The sequence below is a fragment of the Podarcis gaigeae genome, assembly GCF_964106915.1.
Source record: "Podarcis gaigeae genome assembly, chromosome: 16".
Lineage (NCBI taxonomy): Eukaryota > Metazoa > Chordata > Lepidosauria > Squamata > Lacertidae > Podarcis > Podarcis gaigeae.
The window spans coordinates 21507710-21525895 of NC_139693.1; positions in this window are offsets into that span (position 1 = coordinate 21507710).

Genomic DNA, 18186 nt, shown 5'->3' on the forward strand with positions numbered 1-18186 from the left:
ACTTTTCCTAGGAGACGGAAGGGGGATATAACACATGAATTTGTTCCACATTGTGTTCGTATCCTGTTCCCCAGCCCCATCTCCCAGCACAGAACATAAGAATGTAAGAAGAGCCTACTGGATCTGACCAGTGTCTATTCCAGCATCCTGTTCGCACAGTGGCCAACCGGATGCCTATGGAAAACCCACAAGAAGGATTTGAGTGCAAGAACACCTTCCCCTCCTGTGGTTTCCAGCAACTGGTATTCAGAAGCATTTCTGCCTCCATCCATAGAGGCAGAGCATAGCTATTATGACTAGTAATAGCCTTCTCCTCCATGATTTTTTTCAAGCCTCTTTTGAAGCCATCAAAGTTGGTTGGCATCCCTGCCTCGACAGAAACTCAAGGCTCCTCAAGGTTCCTCTCTCAAGGCTCCTCAAGGTTCCTCTCTCATCAAGGAACAGACTGGACTCAGCCATGCTACACTACAGCAGCATGATTTTAACAGCAGGGTGGTTGTAACATGAGTCTTCAGACCATATTCTGGGACATTGATGGGGTGGGTCCTCTTCTTTATTCCTCTGTTCCAGCACTGGCTGTCTGACTTTAAAAATGAGGTCACAAGGTACAAATTGGCGCTGTGACCTAATGTCAGCGCTGATGGTGCAGGCATTTACATATCCTCCAACATTTCTCAGATGAAAATAGGGATGTCCTAATTATTATTATTGTAGGGGACGTGGGTGGCACTGTGGTCTAAACCACTGTCTCTTGGGCTTGCTGATCAGAAGGTCGGTGGTTCGAAGCCCCGTGATGGGGTGAGCTCCAGTTGCTTGGTCCCAGCTCCTGCCAACCTAGCAGTTCGAAAGCACGTCAAAAAGTGCAAGTAGATAAATAGGTACCACTCCGGCGGGAAGGTAAACGGCGTTTCCGTGCCCTGCTCTGGTTTCGGTATTCCGTTTCACCAGAAGCAGCTTAATCATGCTGGCCACATGACCTGGAAAAACTGTCTGCAGACAAACGCCTGCTCCCTTGGCCTGTAAAAGAGATGAGCACTGCAACCCCAGAGTCATCTGTGACTGGACTTGACTGTCAGGGATCCTTTACCACATTATTATTATTATTATTATTATTATTATTATTATTATTATTATTATTATTATTATCTTTATACCCGACCCTTCTGGCTGGGCCTAAGGAAAAGCGGGAAATTCCAGGATCAAATCAGACACTGGACGGCTTCTGTAAATCTGGGAGTGTCGCTGGATAATAGGGACATTTGGAGGGTCTGTTTTTATCCTATAGGGCATAGGGTTTAGAAGGGACTTCAGGAAGTAACCACAATGCCCACAACTCTCTGTTTGTGTGGAGAGAGAGACAGAGACAGAGACAGAGAAATCAATGCCAGCCCTGATCACTAATATTGACAGCTTAGCTAAGGGGGCTCAGCCGAGCTGTGTACGGTTCCTTCCATCAGAATGCGCAGGACAGCCTCACGCTTCTGCTCCAGTGCAACGCAAGGCTTTCAGAAAGGACATTCTTAACGGGGTCTAAATATAGCCGGATGTCAGCGAAAGCACTAATGACCAGAGCCCAGAAATCGAAGACCTGTTATTCTCTGCCGGTGGAACAATAGGGCCAGTGTTAGCGTATTCATCACGCACTCTGCACTGGAGGGAGGAAATATGGGGTGGGGTGGCAAGGTATTTATTTATGTTTGCTTGGAGGAGTGATAACATATCGGACAGCGAGCGGGACTGTCTTGGGCTCGGCAAGGAGGTGGAAGATGGCGATGGCGGAGAACTCAGGAAGGAGAGCCACGGAAGCATGAAGCCTGAAGAGATGCAGGTCGACCCACACACCATACCCTGCCCCAGAGCAATTTTCACTCCAGTAAAGGAGTGCTCTTGTACACTTTGAATGCCCTGTTGTATCACACCAAGTAGAGATTGCACCCACCATTGCAATTATACACTCCAATGAGACTCTCTCTTTTTCTTTTTCTTTTTCTTTTACTTAATCTGTTCATTTACTGCAGCAGCAGATTTCCGCAGTCGGAGTTGGAGATGGGATAGATTACCTTTGAGGTTACTTTCCACTGTGTGGTGCTTTTTTCTTTCCATTATATTCACTTAATCTGCAAAAAAAAAAAAAAAATCTGTCAATCCCTGGCTTTTAAAGTAGGATGCATCCCACTGCTGCTTTGCATCTTCTACGCCATAAATGTAAAACATACTTTTCATCCCAAAGAATCCTGGGAACTGTAATTTGCCAAGGGTGCAAGGAAACTGTAGCTCTATGAGGGGTAAACTACAGTTGCCAGGGTTCTTAGTTTGCAGGGGTGATGTGTTTAAAGCTCCAGAATGTTTAACAGATTGCTGTATGCAATGGATCTGGTTTGGTTGCATGCCATCTATGCACCAGCTCTCTACTCCGAATATCTTAGGGAGGCAAACCTCCCTAATTCACACTTTCCAAAACAATTCGCAAACTGAAACACAGCAGTTCTCCAAATTTCACAGTGCTGTTTCCCAACCAAATAGTGTGTGCAAAAACACATATACTAAGCTAAAGTGTGCATAAAAATGCAAATCTTAATGAAAATAGCATACTAAAATGCATTGTGTAAGGAAAAGTTGGTTTGCAAAAATGTGTGCATTGCCTGCCAAAATGTGTGTATTAGGAGCAAGCTGCACTAAAATGCTTGTGAATCTTCATGAGAAATCGTTTTTTTTTTTTTTTAATGCAAAGTGATATGGAGATGTGCAAAACTGAACTTAAAATCAACTTATTATGGGGGGTGCATCATATCTAGGGGAATTGCTTTTCCAAAATGCATCAATTAGGCACAATCGCATACAAACACATATATTTCAGGAGACGTTTGCAGATGAATTTTCTTTTTTAAAAGAGAAAAAATTGCAAACGAAATTTCAGGTTGGCAAAGTGAGAAACCCTTAGAAACCAAAACAGACCGATCCAGCCATCCCTGTAAATTAGGGGAAAGTGCTACCAAAATACCAAATGATTATAGTTAGGAGCTTGTGATACGGGACCCATATTAGGTTTTCTCTTGGGATTGTCTGGTGTACTTTAATTCTGCCATGGCTTTGCCTTTGGTGGTGCTGTTTGTTTTCGAGAGGGCAATGGGAATGGGCTCCATTGCAGCAGCAGCAGCCACCAGGAGAACTTGCCATGGCCCCTCGGGAAGGGGTGGATTTGTGATGCCAGCATGTGCTGCCAAGGAGCACTGCCCCCACTGAAAAAACAGAGGGCATTCATTGCACACCCTGAAGTGGGCTCCGCTTGCAATCATTTGTGTTCCAGCAGATGTTGTTGTTGTCCTCAGCATTTGGCCTATTAGAGACTCTCTATTTTTCTTCTTGAGAGCCTACATGAAAACGGAACAAACAAACTCATCTCCATGGGGAATGGGAAGAAAAGGCCCCTGCGATGGAAGACTTCGAGTTTCTCAGCAGGACTCCAGTGCCAAACAAAGCAGGCCAGGAGAGATTCGTTCCAACTGGCTCCTCTTGGCGATGAGGACGGGAGCCAGAGATCCAGGCCTTTTGCCTCCAAAATTGAAGGCCGCCTCTTTGTTGCACGGTCTTCCATCGTGTGGCTCCCAAATAATGAAATCAGCTTAGGTGGCTTTGAATGGAGGCCTTTAGCGCATCCTTTGAGCTGCCCACTTCAGATGCTTCTTGGGTATGGCTTGCTTTTAAGGGTTAGGAGTCCTATCCCTGCAAGAGAGAGGGCGAGGCAAATTCATGGAAGAGGAGAAGGCTATGAATGGCTTTCAACCCCAAGGGCTGTTTTCTGCCTCCACTGTCAGAGGCAGTAATGCTTCTGAATATCAGTTGCTGGAAACCACAAGAGGGGAGAAGGCTCTTGTGTACAGGTCCTGCCTGCAAGCTTTCCATTGGGGCATCTGGCTGGCTACTGTGAGTACAGATCACTGGGCTTGATGATGAGTCTTTGGCCTGTTCCAGCAGGGCCCTACTAAGGAAAGCTCAGGTGTACACAGAGAAGACCAGAGAAATCTCTTTGCCTTTACCTGTAGAGTGATTGGAAGCCTGTGTGGTATAGTGGGAAGAGTCAGAGTTCGGTAGCAGAGCTTCCACGTTGCATGCAGAAGGTCCTGGTTCAATATTTAGCATCCCCAGGCTCTCTCTCTCACACACACACCATCTGAAACCCTAGAGAGCCACTGCTGACAGTGATGAGTTAGACCTAGGATCTGACTCAGCTTTCAATGTTCCAAGCAGCTGAAGCAGGGTTAGAGAAAGATATTCAAGTTGAGGGCCATGTTGCCCTGATGGAAACCGGCAAGGGTCCACATTCCAAAAGTGGCTGTCACCACAGTCACACTCAATCACACACCCTTAATATACACATACACTTAACACAGACACATACACACAACAACCCTGACGATTGACCGTGCTGGTTGGAGCTTTTGTGTGTGTTGGATTCCAACACAAGCTGGCAAGGCTCTATAGAATGATGAACTCCACCTGCCTGAAGCTTTTTTTCTTATTAAACTCTCCTGTTTTCATCATACCTGATCTCAGGTCAGGAATTGCCAATGCAATGTCCTTCTAATTTTTAGAACTTCAGCTCCCTTAAGCCCCAGCCATCATGGCCAACAGTCAGGGATAATGGAATTCGTAGTCTAGCAACATGTGGAGGGCCAAAGGTCCCCCATCCCTGCTTTAAGAGAAGCAGAGAAACAGATGTGTAGCCACCATTAACTTAATGTCTGGCTTGGCCTGAATCATCTGATGAAGTGGACTCTTGAGTCCAGGGATGGGGAACCTGTGGCCCTTCAAGGGTTGCTAGGACACAACTGCCATCAGCCCCAGCCAACACAGCCAATGGTCAGGGATGATAGGACTTACAGTCCAACGATATCTGAAGGGCATTGGCTCGCAGTGTCTCAGGGCAACAGAAACGCAGTCAGTTTTGGAATCAGACTGATTAAGTTCCTTGAATATGTTATTTAAAGAAAATATTGGAGGCCCTGAAATGCTAGGATCAGCGCTCTCCAAGGTGGTATGTTATTTTGACCAATATACGATTTTTTTAAAGCACAATTTACAACTGCATATGCATTTTTATAAGCATTGCTTAGCTGGAGAACTGCAAAATTCTGAGAAACACAGATTCTGAAGGCTAGCCATTTTTTTTATTTCCCATATGATTTCGGGCAGTGTGAATTAGGGAGCTTTGTTTTTTCAATGTGAACTGAATCAGATATCTCTTCCACCCCCCTGTGCCTGGCCATTGGCCATGCTGGCCGAGGCTGATGGGAGATGAAGCGAAGCCTGTTGTTTCATATGATACTAGGGGCAGCAATTTTGAATTATGGTGCTGGAGGAGACTCTTGAGAGTCCCATGGACTGCAAGAAGATCAAACCTCTCTATACTGAAGGAAATCAACCCTGAGTGCTCACTGGAAGGACAGATTGTGAAGCTGAGGCTCCAGTACTTTGGCCCCCTCATGAGAAGAGAAGACTCCCTGGAGAAGACCCTGATGTTGGGAAAGATGGAGGGCACAAGGAGAAGGGGGCGACAGAGGACGAGATGGTTGGATAGTGTTTTCGAGGTTACCAGCATGAGTTTGACCAAACTGTGGGAGGCAGTGGAGGACAGAGGTGCCTGGCGTTCTCTGGTCCATGGGGTCACGAAGAGTTGGACACGACTAAACGAATAAACAACAACAACAGGGGCAGCAAAGATTTCATATGCAAAATAGTGAGGGTGGGGAGGAATAACTTCCACGTCTTAGAGAATGGTATATTAAATAGTGGGGAATGCCAGCTTGGAAGGAAATCACTTGAACTTTTTGGGTTTTGAGAAGGGAGAAAGAAGATAAACAGATTTGAGCAAGACTGGACAATGTTTAAAGGACTTTGAGAGAGTAACGAGGAGGGGATTAGTTCTAAACTTGTATCAGTGTTATGAGAAGATGTAGTTATGACCCAGTTTCTGATCTGAGCTTCCAGTTACACTCTGCACCTGGGGGTTATTTTAGAGAATCTGAAGCTGGGAACCTGACCAGATCTTACCTGGTCCTGCTACAGGAAACTGATCAGCACAACGCTAACTGATCCACTAATTTAGGTCAATTCCTGATGGCATGGAACTTATACCATAAGGACCATCTGATCCTTTTGCTCCATCTTGATCACTGAGATCCTCTGATGGGGCACATCTTGGGATTTCCCACACTGGGGGAGGAAGAGGCATGCAGGGGGAGTGCACCGCTCCCGGCAGCGTGATCCCGGCGGGGTGCCATCGTGACTGCCCCCCCTACCCTCGCTGGGCGCCACACCCCCAGGGTGTGCGTCACACCACGCCCACTCCTGCTCTCCACCACTGATTTCCCATACCCCCAATGTTTGGTTGGCCTTTACTAAGGACTGCACCTTTAGTGTGGCAACTCCCTGCCAGTAGAGGTTCAGTGGGAATCTGTCTCTTTTAAGACGTCTCCTAAAAATTATGTTATTTGGTCAGGTCTTTGCAGTGTGAAATAATTTTTATCATCCAGTATTTACATATGTTTTTATTGATGTTTCTATTGATCTTATTGCAATTTTGTACAATGTATACTAACCTGCTCTGGGGTGTTTTGTTTTTTTTAACGAAAGTGCAGTTTATAGATATTTAAATAAATAAATAATTGCATCATATCAAGCAATACTTATTCCATTCTTCCCAGTGCATTTTCCAATCACATTCCTTCCTGCAAAAAACAACAACAAAAAACCCCAATCTGATTGGGTGAGGTGGAAGTGGGAAGCAATGGGTTTGATGTGCAAGAACTGACATGTATTTGCTGGTATGCCATTGAAGTCCTTCCTGCACAATGGTTACCTTCTGAAAGTGGTGTGGTCCTGGTTAAATGCTGAAAGCTGCTGATCTCAGACTTAACAGAGAATCTAGGACAGGCATCCCCAACCTGCAGCCCTCCAGATGTTTTGGCCCACAACTCCCATGATCCCTAGCTAACAGGACCAGTGGAAAGGGATGATGGGAATTGTAGTTCAAAACATCTGGAGGGCCAAAGGTTGGGGATGCCTGATCTAGGAACATGGCGGGAGCTGCCATCTACCACGTCAGACCACTGCTGCCTCCATCTACACTGACTGGCAGTGGCTTCCCAAGATTTCAGACAGGGAGCCTCTTTCCAGCCCTACCTAAAGATGCTGAACCTGGAACCTTTCATTTGCCAAGCAGATGTTCTGCCACTGAGCTGCCATTAAACCATTAATCCATTTGGATCATTGCTTGCTGACACTGACTAGCAGCAGCTCTCCAGAGTTGGAGACAAGAGTCTCTTCCCAGCCCTACCATTGGGGATTCACCTGGGACATGCAAAGCTCTACCACTAAGCTGTGGCTCTTCCCAGACAGAGGGGGAGGGCTCTAGTCCTCATGGTTTTAAATAAAGGATGAATGAAAAAGGAGCATAGGAGACTGCCTTTGTACAGAATCAGACCATTGGTTCCATTGAGTTAAGGATCTCCTACGCTGATTGGCAGAAGCTCTCCAGGATTTCAGGTGTGGGACATTCCCAGCCCTACCTGAAGACATCGGGGATTGAACCTAGGGCCTTCTGCATGCAAAGCAGATGCCCTACCACTGAGCTACCCCTTCCCCTCAATCTACTCGTTTCTGCGCCCATTCCCCTTCATGCATTCTCTTGCTTGGGGTTGAGTTTTCCTGCTCTCTCAATCTCTCTCTCTTGCTCCCCCATCTCTGTCTTTGCCACCCGCCCACCTCCCTGCCCACCCCCACCCCTTCTAGTCAGAGATTCAGGCTGTGACAAGGAGCGTTTGGAGAAAGATGAATTGAAATGACACGGGCGCTCCAGCATGACTGCTGCTGTGATGCATTGTGAGCCGTCGCTGGCTTTCTGTAGTGAGCAATACAGATGAGACACTGACCTCCCTCACAAAAGGGTCAAGGACATTGGAAAGGCACAGCAGCTGGAACCAAGTGAGAGGAACAAGCAGAGAGCTTCCCTCTCTCTCTCTCTCTCTCTCTCTCTCCTCGCCTCCCCTTCCTTTTCACATTCTCTCTCTTCTTTCCCCACCCCACCTCTTTTTTGGGGGGGGGTAAGTAGAGTAGCTTAGAGTGACTGGTCATTCTTGACCCTGTTCTGCACATGCTACCCCACTGCGATGTCCTCAGTCTCCAGCCCTCCACCACTGACTCAGCAATTTCACCCTTGCCCCCAAACCAGAGGCAGTATGGGGAAGGGCTGTGGGCTCAGTGGAAGAGCTTACCCTCCAACATTTCTCTGGTGACAATAGGGACATCCTATTCCACACCCTCCAACATTTCTCTGGGGACAATAGGGACTTCCATGCCAAAACTTCTCCAATGAAAATAGGGATGTTCTATTCCTTACCCTCCAACATTTCTCTGATGAAAATAGAGACGTCCTACCACACCCTCCATCATTTCTCCAATGAAAATAGAGAAGTACTAAGGAAAAGTGGGACATTTCAGCATCAAATCAGAAACCAGGATGGCTTCTGTAAATCTGGAACTGTCCCTAGAAAATAGAGACACATGGAAGGTCTGTGCTTTGCATGCCCTTCTTCAAGATACTCCATTCCATGTCACCTCCCCGTGGTTTTCTGTCCTTTCCACAACAGACACTTAGGCCACATCCGCACCATGCATTTAAGATAATACCACATTATACTGGCATCAGTGGTGGGCCTACAAATGAGAACATAAGAATAACCTACTGGATCAGGCCAATGACCCGTCTAGTCCAGCATCCTGTTTTCACAGTGGCTACCCACATGCCCCTGGGAAACCTACAAGTAGAAATTGTGGCATCTTGGTAGAACACTCATTCTGGGATTGTTCTGGGGTACTGTGAGAATAGGAGCATAAGAAGTTCAGAATCAGGTCAAAACCTATCTAGTTCAGCACTAGGTTCTCACAACAGACAACTAGATGCCTACTGGAAGCCCCAAAATAGAACCTGAGCACAATAGCTCTCTATTCACAGCAACTGGCATTCAGAGGCATACTGCCTCCAACAGTAGAGGTAGAACATAGCTTATCCTCCATGAACTTGTCTAACTCTAACCCCCTTTTAAAGCAGGTTAATGTGGTGGCCATCACTGCCCCACATTACGGGAGTGAATGCTATACTTTCAATTATGAACTGTGTGGAGAAGCATTTTCTTTTGCCTGTCCTGAATCTTCCTCTGAGAATGGCTGAGATAGGATACAACTCTAACATTTTGATGAATTTTAGATCAGCTTGTTTCTAACTTTTGATTTTATTGTGCAGGGCAGGGGTTAATGCGTATTTGATATTGTTTCATGCAAAACAGAAGATTTTGGTGACCAAGTGGTATAAAGATTGTGTTAAATAGATAACAAGAAATAAAAGCAGCAATAGCAGCAGTTAGGGTTGTCATATTTTGCAAAGTCAACCGAAACAAATGAAGTTTTGAGCAATTTTTAAGGAAATTCACCAAAATCTACAATTCCAACACGAGTTGCTGTATGTCCAGATTTTCCTGGACATTTAAGCGATTTCCGCCTGGGCACTGTTACAGACGGCCAAATCCCGGCTATGTCTGGGAAATTGGCAACCCTTGTTGTTGTTTAGTCGTTTAGTCGGACCTTTGTTGGCAAGGTGATGTCTAGGTTTGCCATCACCTTTCTTCCATCATGCTGCCTAGGTTTGCCATCACCTTTCTTCCAAGGAGCAGGCGTCTTTTAATTTCGTGACTGCTGTCACCATCTGCAGTGATCATGGAGCCCAAGAAAGTAAAATCTCTCACTGCCTCCATTTTTTCCCCTTCTATTATTTGGCAACCCTAGAAGCAACCCTAGAAGCAGTATATTAGCAGCAACCAGAGTAAAAACATTCCAGTCAAAGAAGCAGCCACACTCCAGGCGGAACTTTAGTTGTGGCTTGGTTGCTATGGCAACCAGCAGCAGGCCTCAGGTTGAGGAGAGGACAACTGAGTAGGGTGCTCATGTCTTATGCAAAAGACTGCCACGGGTGCCATTCACAGACAATTTGTTTCTGCCAAGGCAGAAAGAGCGGAGCTGCAGAGACCCTTGGCAGGCTCTGTCAGTCTCCTTCACATCTTATCAGATGGGGAAAGCCCCCAAAAAGGCAGTGAAGCGAGTAATTAATCTTGGCCAATATTGGGGGAGGGATTATGGGTGTTGAGATCTGGTGAAGACAGGAAAGGTTGGACAATGCGGAAAGAGAAACTTGCAAAAGTTTGAATTTGTTTATCTACCTGGTTCTACATTTTAGCTCCCTGAAAATGTCTTGGGACTTATTTGCTTTATTCCCCACCCCAATTGTTTACACCACCACCACCCCAGTTTGCTCATAGAAATGGGTGAGAGCCAATAAACAGAAGCTCAGTTCTGGCAAGACAGAATTGAACTTGTTTGGTTAGCAAAGTTCACTGAATTCACTCAAAGATATCTGAAGCACACCTTAAAGTAGTTGCCATAATTGCTGGCTGAACTGATCATAAATTCCTTTTGGATTAGGATTTTGAACAATTTCTAGTTCAAGTTCATTTTCTTACACGTGTTTTTGTAGTCTTAACAATCATGAGCTAATGAATCATAATTACTCAGAGAAATAAATTCAACAATTCACATTCCACTGTGTGTGTGTTTTTATGTTTACTTAGTCTTCCATAGTATATTTTATACTTCAGCACAGTAGCTTGTACCATTCTGAATGATGGGGGTGTGTGCAAATTCTTGAGGATTATTCAGATGAACTTGAGTTGGACTGTAAACTGGACATGAGCCAAGCTTTTTAGCTGTGTGATGGGACAAATGTAATCTGGAATTTGTTCATTTTAGGACATGTTGAACTAGAAAAGGTGTGGGGAACTTTTTTGCCCTCTGGATGCCACTGAACTACAACTCCCATCAGCCCCAGCAAGCAGGGCCAATGGCCAAGGACATTGGGAACTGAGGTTCGGCAAAATCTGGACTGCTAAATTCCCCCCACACCTGAACTTAGAATTAGTCTCTTTTTAAAATGGATGTTCCAAGCTCAGTAGGTAGGTGGTGTCAGGCTCCGGCCCTGTCTTTAGGCAGAATGAGGCAACTACCTTAGGCAGCAGATGATTGGTGGTGTGGAGTGGGCACCAGTTACGTCCCACCAGTGGATGTTCTCCTTTATTTGCTAGGTTGGGTGTGCTAGGTGCCCTGCCCTGCCCTCAGATATAGCAAAGAACACAGTCCCATTGCTGGTACTGAAGTAAGAAGCAACTAGCAATCTGATTAGTTTTTGTATGTTGAATGGCAATGCTGTGGGCATCATCTTGTCTATCGGCTTAGGCGTCCAAATATATTGGGCTGACACTAGTTCTTCCCATGCTCAGGAATTAAGAGCACTGTTCAGGGTGGCAAGAGAGGATATAGTGTTTATTAATATCCTTCCTAACTTGCGCTAGCAAGTTCCTTTACTTAGCAGAGTTACATTCCCCTTTCACGCACAGCAAAAAGCTGGTTGCAGGCTCGTTGGAACCTCTTACTATTATGCAATTCAATATGCCTCCGATTGAATTTTATAGTTCCTGCTAAGTTCCCTTGAATTCCTCTTAAAAGAATAAAGACACCACAATCCTATTCATAGTCAACAAAAAGGAAGTTTACTCACGTTCAGGCAGTACACAGTATCAATCCTGAAGGCAGGCTTAGACTTAAAGTTACAAATAGCAACATGTGGATTTACCCCGTATGGGGGACAGTCCCCGTGCTGCTGTTGGCTGAAAGCCAACAGAGCAGTCCTAGCTGGAAGCAGACGAAAGGAGAAAGAGGAAAAAGAAGGGAGGGGGTGTTGTGTGACTCGTCCTTTTGTTACCTGGACAGGTAAGGTCACGCCCACCTCTGGTCACATGCAAGAGGAAGGATGTTCCAGGCCAGGAGGAACAGGAACTTTCGACTGGCTGGAGCAAACGTTCCCTTGCATGTCCACTCTAGCATCACAAGGAATGTTGTACTTGACTGCTACCTATGGATCACATTCCACAAGCACAACCCACAACAGAAAGTGTTGCACATCCCCTAAAAGAGTATGTACATATGGAGGTACTCCTGGATCCAAGGTTGTCAATTCATTTTTTTAAAAAAAATTAAATTATAATCTTCATATATATATATATATTACATTACAACAATTATTAAATCATAATTTTAACATTTCAAACTCTGACTCCCTTCCCCCTCTTTCTGTGGTTGTTTACATTTATTTTCAGCTTCCTGTATACTCCAAATTATCTCAGTATATTCTTTTATATATCTATTCCCATATATATTTTGAAACTGCAGGTTTTTACATTAATCCTGCCAGTGTCTTAATCTGTTTACAGTTTATTTGTAAATACGGTACTTAATAAACCATTTCCGTTCCTTTCTTTAAAAAAATGCTATCTTGATTTCTTATTCTCCCAGTAAGTTTAGCAATTTCTGAGTAGTCCATGAACTTCTGTATAAATAATAATAATAATAATTTATTATTTATACCCCGCCCATCTGGTTGAGTTTCCCCAGCCACTCTGGGCGGCTCCCAATCAGTGTTAAAAACAGTACAGCATTACATATTAAAAACTTCCCTGAACAGGGCTGCCTTAAGATGTCTTCTGAATGTCAGGTAATTCTTTATCTCTTTGACATCTGATGGGAGGGCGTTCCACAGGGCGGGCGCCACTACCGAGAAGGCCCTCTGTCTGGTTCCCTGTAGCCTCACTTCTCGCAATGAGGGAACCGCCAGAAGGCCCTCGGCGCTGGATCTTAGTATCCGGGCTGAACGATGGGGGTGGAGACGCTCCTTCAGGTATACAGGACCGAGGCCGTTTAGGGCTTTAAAGGTCAGCACCAACACTTTGAATCGTGCTCGGAAACGTACTGGGAGCCAGTGCAGATCTCTCAGAAGCGGTGTTATGTGGTCCCGGCGGCCACTCCCAGTCACCAGTCTAGCTGCCGCATTCTGGATTAATTGCAGTTTCCGGGTCACCTTCAAAGGTAGCCCCACGTAGAGCGTGTTGCAGTAGTCCAAGCGTGAGATAACCAGAGCATGCACCACTCTGGCGAGACAGTCCGCGGGGAGGTAGGGTCTTAGCCTGCGTACCAGGTGGAGCTGGTAGACAGCTGCCCTGGACACAGAGTTAACCTGCACCTCCATGGACAGCTGTGAGTCCAAAATGACTCCCAGGCTGCGCACCTGGTCCTTCAGGGGCACAGTTACCCCATTCAGGACCAGGGAATCCTCCACACCTGCCCGCCTCCTGTCCCCCAAAAACAGTACTTCTGTCTTGTCAGGATTCAACCTCAATCTGTTAGCTGCCATCCAACCTCCAACCGCCTCCAGGCACTCACACAGGACCTTCACCGCCTTCACTGGTTCTGATTTAAAGGAGAGGTAGAGCTGGGTGTCATCTGCATACTGATGAACACCCAGTCCAAACCCCCTGATGATCTCTCCCAGCGGCTTCATATAGATATTAAAAAGCATGGGGGAGAGGACAGAACCCTGAGGCACCCCACAAGTGAGAGCCCAGGGGTCTGAACACTCACCCCCCACCACCACTTTCTGGACACGGCCCAGGAGGAAGGACCGGAACCACTGTATGACAGTGCCCCCAGCTCCCAGCCCCTCTAGACGGTCCAGAAGGATGTTATGGTCGATGGTGTCAAAGGCCGCTGAGAGATCCAGCAGAACTAGGAAACAGCTAATTCTTTATCTCTTTGACATCTGTATCCATTCTTCTCTCATTGGGACCTCTTTTTCCTTCCATTTTTGGGCAAATAACATCCTTGCAGCTGTGGTTGCATACATAAATAAATTTCTATACGTTCAGGTAGTTCTGATCCCATAATTCCCTAAAGAAACGCTTCTGGTTTTTTAATAAATGTTATCTGAAACATATTTTTCAGTTCATGATATATCATTTACCAGTAAGCTTTAACCTTATTACAAGACCACCACATGTGAAAAAATGTACCTTCTTTCTCTTTACATTTCTAGCATATATTTGATTTGGATTTATACATTTTAGCCAATCTGCTAGGTGTTAGGTACCATCTATATAACATTTTCATATAGTTTCCTCTTAAACTGTAACATGCTGTAAATTTTATATCCACATTCCACAAATGTTTACATGCAACCATTTCTATATTATGACCAATATCTATTGCCCAGTGTATCATTGAAGATTTCACTTGTTCGTCCTTTGTCTCCCAATCCAATAACATCTTATACATTTCAGATATCACTTAAACATTACAATTTAACAGGTCTCTTTCTAGTTGCGATGTTTGTTCCCCAAATGAAACCCCCGCTTCATATCCTTTTTAAATACTTCATTCAAATGATTATATTGTAACCATGTTATTAACATCTCTGATAAATCCTTATATTCTCTTAATCTAAATTCTCCACCTTCTCCTAATAAATTTCCATGTTGCCCAATTTTCCATCATATGGTGAAAGCCATAGTGGTGTTTTGATCTCCAGAAACTTATCCCATACTCTATACAATTTTTTTCTGATTATATGGTTTGTAAAACCTTTATGTTCTTTCACCTTTTCATACCACAAATAAGTGTGCTAACCAATCATGACCTTCCAAATCTAAAATATGTGGATTCTTCACTAACAACCATTCCTTCAACCAGCACGGATGATGCTTCATAATATAATCTCCTATGCAGCAGGGAGAAACCTCCTCTCTCTTTCTCATCTATCAATATTTTATATTTTATTCTCAGGTTTTTTTCCCTTGCCAGATATATTTAGAAATATTTTCCCCCATTTGTTGAAACAATTTGTCTTGCCTATCACTGGTATTGATTGAAACAAAAATAATATCCTTGGTAATACATTCATTTTAATGGTTAGCACCCTACCTTGTAATGAAAGTTTCATTCCACTCCATATTTGCAAATTTATTTTAATATCCTCCTGAGTTTTCAAATAATTATCTTTATACAAATTTATATTGTTTGCTGTTAACCACACACCCAGATATTTAATTGTCTTTTCGATCTTTAAGCCTGATAAACTTTCATCATTCATATTTTTTACCAGGAGCTCGGTTTTATCTTTATTAATTTTAAGACCTGCTATTTCTCCCCCAAAAATTATCTCTTCCAGTGCTTTCAGGAGTGACTGTATTGGCTCCTCTACAGATATCACTAAGTCATGTACAAAAGCTTTTAATTTATATTGTCTCTGTCCTACCTTTATTCCTTTAATTTCTTGATTACATCTTATTCTTTGTGCCAAAACTTCTAAAACTGTTATAAACATTAAAGGTGACAGCGGACAGCCTTGTCTAGTTCCTTTAGTTATTTTACCATTCTCAGTCAATGCATTATTTACTATCAATATTGCTGATTGATCAGTATATATTGCCTTAACTCCTTTTAAAAAAGTGTTTCCACAACCCATATATTCCAAAACCTTAAACATAAAATCCCAGGGGACATTGTCAAATGCTTTCTCTGCATCTAAAAACATTAAAGCTGCTTGTTTTTCATGAAAACAGGGTTATCCAGGATAGCACCAAGTGTGTTTTACAAGATTTGACTGATTAAGCAGCTACAACTTGTTCAGGATAAGGACTCAGGATACGACAGTATCTGTGATTCTTAGGAAGGCTTGTACAGGATCACAAGGTATATCTTGCCACATTGATTAAAAATGTTGGTTTTTCTTGTGCTTTTGAGCACATCTGTGTCTTTTTCCTATCCTGAAAAAAAATTGGGAAGCTCACAGCAAGGGCATGAGGGTAATATCCTTACCCCCAGTAGCAGTAGGAGTGGGGTGGGAGGCAGAGCCGCCCTCCTGCCACCACCATCACTGCAGTTTAATGCTTTGGATGAAGTCATAACTTTCTTTTCCTTGTTTCTGAACCTCTTGGCAACCAATTTCATTGGATGGCTCCAAGTTCCAATGTTTAGAAAGAGAAGGAAGGAATAATAACTGTATTGTTTCTAATTTAATAACTCACTGAGAAGTCCACAATGGGCTGTGTCTACGGTCTGTTCAGCTGAGAGTGGATGAACCATAGCCAGGAGAAACTAGGCTCTTTCTCAGAGCTAGAGCTTTGCAAAACAAAAACAAAAAAGAACCTAAGAAGAGCTTGTTGGATCAAGCCAAAGCCCATCCAATCCAAAATCTTGTTCTCCCAGGGGTCAACCAAATGTTTGTGAGAAGCCCACAAGCAGGACCTTGGGCACAATCCATTTTCTCTCGAGACAGACAGATGCCAACAAAAAGCACTTAGGATTGTGCCCAATGTAATGCTAAGCTCAAGTCTCTTAGTGCTATACTTGTTCCACTGGTAAAATGCATTGCACCAGCAGAACATTGCTGCACAAGAGAATGCATAAACAGGTTGCTGGTAACTTGGGCTGCATTCATTTTCACAACATTTCCTTAACTGTTAATTTCTGCATTACTGTATACAGTGGTACCTCGGGTTACAAACGCTTCAGGTTACAGACTACGCTAACCCAGAAATAGTACCTCGGGTTAAGAACTTTACTTCAGGATGAGAACAGAAATCGTGCGGCGCCTGCACGGTGGCAGCGGGAGGCCCCATTAGCTAAAGTGGTTCCTCAGGTTAAGAACAGTTTCAGGTTAAGAACGGACCTCTGGAACGAATTAAGTTCTTAACCCGAGGTACCACTGTATCTGAGCTTTCATGCAATGTGAAAGTCACTTCCAGAAATATAGTGCACTCATTTCCATATTATTTGCAAATGGATTTTTCCTAGAAGCAAATAACACAGAAATGAGCACTAAACTTGCATTCCACAATGTTTCTGGAAGTGGCTTCTATCTTGTGTGAAAGCTTGAATACAATGCAGAACGTAACATTTAGGGAAATGGAATAAACTGCCATGCCTTTGTGGCATGATATATTGTGCTACCTGTTGTGCAGTGAGTTTGTTCATATTTTTATTAAAATAATTATATATCACTGTGTCATTAAAAAAAAAATCAAAGTGGTTTACAGCAGTATGTGATAAAAACTAGGGTTGCCATATTTCAAAAAGTAAAAAACCAGGGCACCCTAAAAGTTGTTGATTTTTCAATTGACTTGATCCAGGACAAAGCGCTGCCTTTCGTCAATTCTTCCTTTGAAATCCTGTAAAATCTGAAAGTATGGCAGCCCCATAAAAACCATACAAATAAATTAAAAACAGTCATAAATTAACTATTGCAGAAAGATGTATTCTTAATTGCCTGCATAGGCCAGGCAGGATAGAGAGGTTTTCATCAGGCATTTAAAAAGGGCTCAGATAATCCCTGGGTTCCTTTGCTTTGCAAAACAGTAAAATTCCCCCTTCTGTTAGCACAAGAGTCCTTGTTGAATGCAATCCCTCCCTTTTCAGAATTTTATTGAATGTGACCATTTGTACTTTTATGATCCTCTATGTAAACTGCTTTTGTTTGTTTGTTTTAATCCTATGAAGCTGTATAACAAATTTATAAACAGGCAAATAAACCTCAGCCCTGCCTTAATCTAAGCTCGCTGCTTCTATTGACATTGACAGCCCATAAGGCACCAGCAACACTCATCCTGCCACTGGTCTTTCCTGGGTAAACAACTCACATTGGATAGGGATGAGCACAACCCATCTCCTGCCCCCCTCCCAGTGTAGAATGTGGGGGTCAGGTGTTCTGAATCCCACTGATGCTCAGCACCTGTCACTCACCAAAAGCTTCCATTTGGAAGTGCCCCCTGGAGGCAAATGCATTCTGCGGCGGCTCTGCCCAATTTGAAATGAGGCTGCGGGCGAAGGAGGGCTTCCTTCGTAGCCAGAACTACTTCATACGGTCAACAGATGTGGCCATGAAAAAGCTATTTCTGGACAGGACCACTTCACTAGTTGTGCCTGGTGCCAATTAGGACCGGTAGGGCAGAAAGCAGGGAGCCTAACAGTAGGGGGCGTCAGAGCCAATGACAGGCAGAGGCAACTGATTATAATTTTGTCCCCATCCTCTACCCTGCTGAGTTCCACAAGGAGCAATGCTGAGACTAAGGTGGAGGGGGAATCTGATAGGCAGGGTCACCCTATTATGTACTTCACACGGTAAGTGGGTAGTCACATGGTCAAATCCTCAACTGGGAATACGTCTATCTATAGCTGTCCAGAAACGTTTTTCTT